A 6,732-nucleotide genomic window follows, 5' to 3' on the forward strand; every position below is an offset into this window, starting at 1 on the left:
GGTCTTGCCGAGTTATTTATTACTTCGACACTCCTGCACTTGGGAGAAGACATCAATCTTTTAGTCGTGTCACTTCTCCCACATGTAAGAGTGTCAAAACAATAAATAATCCACCAAGACCAGGGTCGAACCATAGGGAGGTTAATTGTATAAATTATAAACAACAACAACAAGAACAGAAGTAGTAGTAATAGTAGTAGTAGTAGTAGTAATAAAGAAAAAGAAGAAAAAGAAGTTTATGAGAAATTTAAGATGGAAGATCAATGTGATGATCAAACAATAATAAAAATAAATGTCAAGATCAGAAGATCCACTAATGGTATTTCAAACAAGTATAATATAAAATTTTTTTATTACTCAATTAGAAACCACACACAAAAAAGATTTTAATCAGATTATAAGTTGTTAATATGATTATATTAGTTATCTTATTCGAATAATGCTATTACTTGAAAATATTGTCAGGTTTTCATGATTATAACTTATGTTAACAACAAATTAAGTTCCTTTCACAACACAAGTGTTGGTTATATACTACACGTTTGTGCTATGAAAGTATCAAGCATTTATTGTACCAAGTCTTATACAACATAAATCTAGATTAGTCATTTAACAAGAAAAGTATTAACGAGTGAACAAGATAACAAATACAAAACATGTTAGTATCAAACATTAAAGTCCATATTAAAAGTATTAACGAGTGAACAAGATAACAAATACAAAACATGTTAGTATCAAATATTAAAGTCTACGTTAAGTTTACACTATACTTATTACTTATTCTTACATCATTAGTATAACCTTTTCACCTTGACATAATAAACTTAACTAAACATAATAAAAGAGAGAAACATAAATAAATACGATAAAAACATAAATAAGATAAATAAAAGTTAACTAAGTAAAGGAAAGAAAATGAGAAGCATAACAAGAGATTAATATAAGTAAAACTTAAGCATTACAATAAAGAGAAAGCAAGAGCATAATCTTAATCTGGAAACCAAGATGCCTGAATACATGGCAAATGCCTTCTTTTATAAGCCAAAATTTGAAACTATTGATCTGATGACTAATTGTTGAGTGGGTGACCACATCTTGACTTGGTGATAATCCTTATCTTCTTGTCTGAACAAAACATCATTAATAATGTCAGAATTTGTACCAACCTTCCTCATTAAAATTCTAGGAAATTATCTCAACTTTCTGGAAAAAAAATTAAGGTCATTTAGACTCCTAGAACTCAAGATATGGGCTGAATACTAAATAGTTTCTGGGCTGCAGGACATATTTAAACTTCTATATTGTTACTAAGATTTCAACTTTCACGTAATAGAATTAAGTCTTGCCTTCCTATAAAATTTTTAGGCCTACGTCTTAACTTTCCATCCATATAAAGCAAACCTAAATATGAGATTTACAGCTCTAGATATGACTCAATTACCAACATCTCTTTTCTAAGTTTGGCCCTCTCTTTGTCCTTTCAATTTCAATACTTCAACTTATCAATGAATCCTTTTATTTATATGATAAGCCTGTATTTAGGATGAATATTTACTATAAATTAAAGGTATCTTATGATATCAGACTTGTTATTATAAAACATGTTTTAGTTAATGAGTTATTGATACATCAAGTGTAAAATTATGATATAAAACCTTAATAAAAATACACTTCTAAATACTAATAAGTAAGGTTATTGAAAAACCAATTATTGAACCTTATGAGAAAGATGATGAGTCAATCTCTAAGAGTAAGGAAGGGATTAAACCTGAACATTGCAAAGAAAAGATCGATTTCTCACAAGTTATTTCCTCATGGCATGACCAAACAAAGAAAAGTCAATCATGATTTTGAAATCTTTGAAACTTTTAAACAAGAAGAAATCAAGGATAAAAAAGGCACAAAAAATGTTGTCGCAGATCAGTTGTCATAATTGACAAGAGATTCAACATCCGATATCATATTAATTAATGATTACTTTTTTATTGAATCTTTACTTTCTTGATTAGTACTTAAAAGTATATTTTTTATCAAGGTTTTATGTCATCATTATGCACTTGAAGTATCAATAACACCTTAACTAAAGCATGTTTTATAATAATTTATCTAATAATATAAGATACCTTTAATTTGTGGTAAATGTTCATTTTAAATGCAGGCCTATCACATAAATGAAAGGATTGATTGATGAATTTAAGAACTGAAATTGAAAGGATAAAGAGATGGCCAAACTTAGAAAAGAGATGTCGGTGCAATCCAAACCAGAACACTGCTTGGTAATTGGGTCATATCTGGAGCTACAGATCTCAGATTTAGGTCCAATTTATATGGATGGAAAGGTAAGACATAGGCCTACAACTTTCATATGGAGCCCAAGATCTAAAAAGGCCATTATCAAGTCCAAATTGTAGCAACAACAAAGAAGCCCGAATCTGTCTTCCAGCCCGAGCACTGTTCGGTATTGTGGCCATATCTGGAGTTCTAGAAGTCCAAATGAGCTGAAGTTTTTACACAAGAAAGCTGAGACAATTGCCTACAACTTTCATGTTTGCAACTGGCTCCAATTTTGACGTTATCAATGACGTTTTGGGCAGACAAGAGAAGATAAGGATTGTCACCAAGTCAAAAGTTGGCCACCCACTTATCAATTAGTCATCAAATCAATAGTTCCTAATTTTGGCCTATAAAAGGAGGCATTTGCCATGCATTTAGGCATCTTGGTTTCGCAATCTTTTAGTATTGTCATAGTGCTAAAGAAGTGTTAAAGGGTTTTGACATGAAGAGTTGCAATCCTGTGAAAAATCCAATTATGTCAAGGTTCAAAGTTATGAAGGATAAAGGTAGTACTAATATTGATGCTACTACTTATAAGCAAATGGTAGGCAATCTTGTGTATTTGACTACCACCAGACTAAACTTGGTGTATATGGTATTAGGTTTATGGAAAGGCCAACAAAATTGCATCAACAAGTAGTGAAAAAGATCCTTTGATGCTTAAAGGGCACTATTGAGTTAGGGATTCTTTATAAGAAAAGAGGAGAAGATAGTTTGATAGCTTATTATGATAGTAGCTATGCAGGAGACATTAAGGATTAAAAGAGCACATTGGAGTATGTGTTCTTATTAAGTTCAAGTGTTGTGGCTTGGTAACACGACCAAAAAATTAATGTCTTCTCTCAAGTGCAGGAGTATCGAAGTAATAAATAACCCGGTAAGACCGAGGTCAGACCACAAGGAGGCTAACTGTATAAACTTACAAACAATAAATGAAGAAATAAGTTTAACATAATTCTTGAGATGTGATATTAATATAAGAATTAAACAATGATAAAATAATTGCTAAGGTTAGAGGATCCACTAATAGTATTTCAAACAAGTATGGTATAAACTTTTTTTATTACTCAACTAGAAACCATACAATAGAGGTTCCAATCAGATTATAAATTGTTAACATGAATACATTAGTTATCTTATTTGAATAATGTTAATACTTGTAAATATTGTTAAGTATTCATGATGCTAACTTATCTTAACAACAAATCAAGTTCCTTTCATAGCACAAATGTTGATTATACCATACAATTAGGCTATGAAAGTATCAAGTATTTGTTGTACCAAGGGTTATACAACATAAATCTAGATTAACCATTAAATAAGCAAAGTATTAAAAGTGAACAAGATAACAAAAACAGAACATGTTAATATCAAACATTAAATTCTATGATGAGTTTAAACTATACTTATTCTTACACCATTAGTGTAACCTTTTCACCTTGACATAATAAACTTAACTAACCATAATGAAAGAGAAAAACATAAATAAACAAGATAAGAACATAAATAAGATATAAATTAACCAAGTAAAGGAAATGAAAGGCATGAACAAGTGATTAATGAAAGCAAAACTTTAGCATTATAAAAATATAAAGAAAGAGAGCAAGAAGATGATCTTGACTTGACAACCAAGATACCTAAATACATGGCAAATGCCTTTTTTTACAGGTCAAAATTTAGAACTATTGATTTGATGACTAATTTTTGAGTGGGTGGTCACCTTTTGACTTGGTAACAATCATTATCTTATTGTCTATATAAAACATCATTGCTAACATCAGAATTTGGAACAATGATCTCATGAAAATTCTAGGAAATTATCTCAGTTTTCCAACAAAAAAATAAACAGTGCATTTGCACTCCCAGAACTCGAGATATGAGTTGAATACTAGACAGTGTCTGGGCTGCAAGACAGATTCTTACTTCTCCATTGTTGCTATAATTTAAACTTAAAAACGGTCTATTTGAATCTTGGACTCTTCATGAAAGTTTTAGGCTTATGTCTTAGCTCTCCATCCATATAGACGATACCTAAATCCAAGTTCTACAACTCTAGTTATGATCCAATAACTGAATGGTATTCTAGTTTAGACTAAACCAACATGTCTTTTATAAGTTTAACCCTCCTTTTGTCTTCTCAATTTCAGTAGTTAAGCTCATCAATCAATCTTTTTATTTATATGATAGATGACACGACTAAAAGATTAATGTCTTCTCCCAAGTGCAGGAGTGTCGAAGTAATAAATAACCCGACAAGACCGAGGTCGAACCACAGGGAGGTTAATTGTACAAATTATGAACAACAACAATAGTAACAATAACAACAACAATAATAATAGTAGCAATAATAATACTAATAATGCTAGTAGTAGTAGTAGTACTAATAGTAATAATAATAATAATAATAACAATAATAATAACAATAATAAAGAAGAAGAAGAAGAAGATGATGATGATGATGATGATGAGAACTTTTAGATGGAAAATTAACGTAAGGATTAAATAATGATAACAAACAATGTCAAGGTTAGAGGATCCACTAATGGTATGTCAAACAAGTATAGTATAAACTCTTATTATTCAATTGGAAACCACACACAAAGGAGGTTCCAATCAGATTATAGATTGTTAACATGATTACATTAGTCATTTTATTCAATTAATGTTAATACTTGTAAATCTCGTCAAGCATTCATGATTATAACTTATGTTAAGAACAAATCAAGTTCCTTTCATAGCTCAGGTGTTGGTTATACCATAAAGTATGAGCTATGAAAGTGCCAAGCATTTGTTGTACCAAGTGTTATACAACATAAATCAAGATTAATCATTTAACAAGCAAAGTATTAAAGAGTGAACAAGATAACAAATATAAAACATGTTAGTATCAAAAATTAAAGTCCATATTAAGTTTACATTATACTTATTCTTACACCATTAGTGTAACCTTTTCACCTTGACATAACTAACTTAGCTAGACATAATGAAAGAAATCTTTAATTTGTGGTAAATGTTCATTTTAAATGCAGGCCTATCATATAAATGAAAGGATTGATTGATGACTTTAAGAACTTAAATTGCAAAGGCAAAGAGATGACCAAAATTAGAAAAGAGATGTCGGTGCAATCCAAACCGGAACACTGTTCGGTAATTGGGTCATATCTGGAGCTATAGATCTCAGATTTAGGTCTCCTTTATATGGATGGAAATGTAAGACATAGGCCTACAACTTTCATATGGAGCCTAAGATCTAAAAAGGCCATTTTCAAGTCCAAATTGTTGGAACAACAAAGAAGCCCAAATCTGTCTTCTAGCCCGAGCACTGTTCAGTATTTTGGCCATATCTAGAGTTCTAGAAGTCCGAATGAGCTGAATTGTTTACAGAAGAAAGCTGAGATAATTGCTTATAATTTTCATGTTTTCTAGTGGCTCCAATTTTGACGTTATCAATGACGTTTTGGGCAGACAAGAGAAGATAAGGATTGTCACCATGTCAAGAGTTGGTTACCCACTCATCAATTAGTCATCAAATCAATAGTTCCTAATTTTGGCCTATAAAAGGAGGCATTTGCCATGCATTTAGGCATCTTGGTTTCCAGATCAAGATCATGCTCTTGTTTTTTTTCTTTGTAATTTTTATAATGTTTATGCTTTACTTTCATTAATATCAAGTTTATGCCTTTGATTTCCTTTGCTTTACATAGTTAACTTTTATCTTATTTATATTCTTATTTTGTTTATCTATTTTTCTTTCTTTCATTATGTCTTGTTAAGTTTATTAGGTCAAGGTGAAAAGGTTACACTAATGGTGTAAGAATAAGTATAGTGTAAACTCAATACGGATTTTAATGTTTGATACTAACATGTTTTGTATTTGTTATCTTGTTCACTCTTTAATAATTTTGCTTGTTAAATAACTAATCTTGATTTATGTTGTATAACACTTGGTACAACAAATGCTTGGCACTTTCATAGTTCATATTGTATGGTATAACCGACACCTGAGCTATGAAAGGAACTTAATTTGTTGTTAACATAAGTTATAATCATGAATGCTTGACAAAATTTACAAGTATTAGCATTAATTGAATAAGATGACTAATGTAATCATGTTAATAATCTATAATCTGATTGGAACCTCCTTTGTGTGTGGTTTCCAATTGAATAATAAGAGTTTATATTATACTTGTTTGACATACCATTAGTGGATCCTCTAACCTTGACATTTGTTATTATCATTGTTTAATCGTTACATTAATATTTCATCTCAAAGTTCTCATCTTCTTCTTCTTCTTCTTCTCCTTCTTTTTCTTTATTATTATTATTATTATTATTATTACTATTATTATTATTATTATTATTATTATTATTGTTATTGTTACTATTATTATTACTATT

The 6,732-nt window shown here is 30.0% G+C and overlaps 1 long non-coding RNA gene across 1 annotated transcript in view; it reads left to right on the forward strand.

The window, feature by feature from the left end:
- The window catches only part of LOC105109287 (uncharacterized), an 18,988-nt gene that overhangs the window by 7,903 nt on the left and 4,353 nt on the right, over positions 1-6,732 (forward strand). The window contains exon 2 of the long non-coding RNA XR_839219.1: positions 6,156-6,161. This is a non-coding gene — a long non-coding RNA (uncharacterized LOC105109287). The remainder of the gene's footprint in view (positions 1-6,155; positions 6,162-6,732) is intronic.

Source organism: Populus euphratica, unplaced genomic scaffold (genome assembly GCF_000495115.2).
Source record: "Populus euphratica unplaced genomic scaffold, PopEup_1.0 scaffold303.1, whole genome shotgun sequence".
NCBI classification, from domain to species: domain Eukaryota; kingdom Viridiplantae; phylum Streptophyta; class Magnoliopsida; order Malpighiales; family Salicaceae; genus Populus; species Populus euphratica.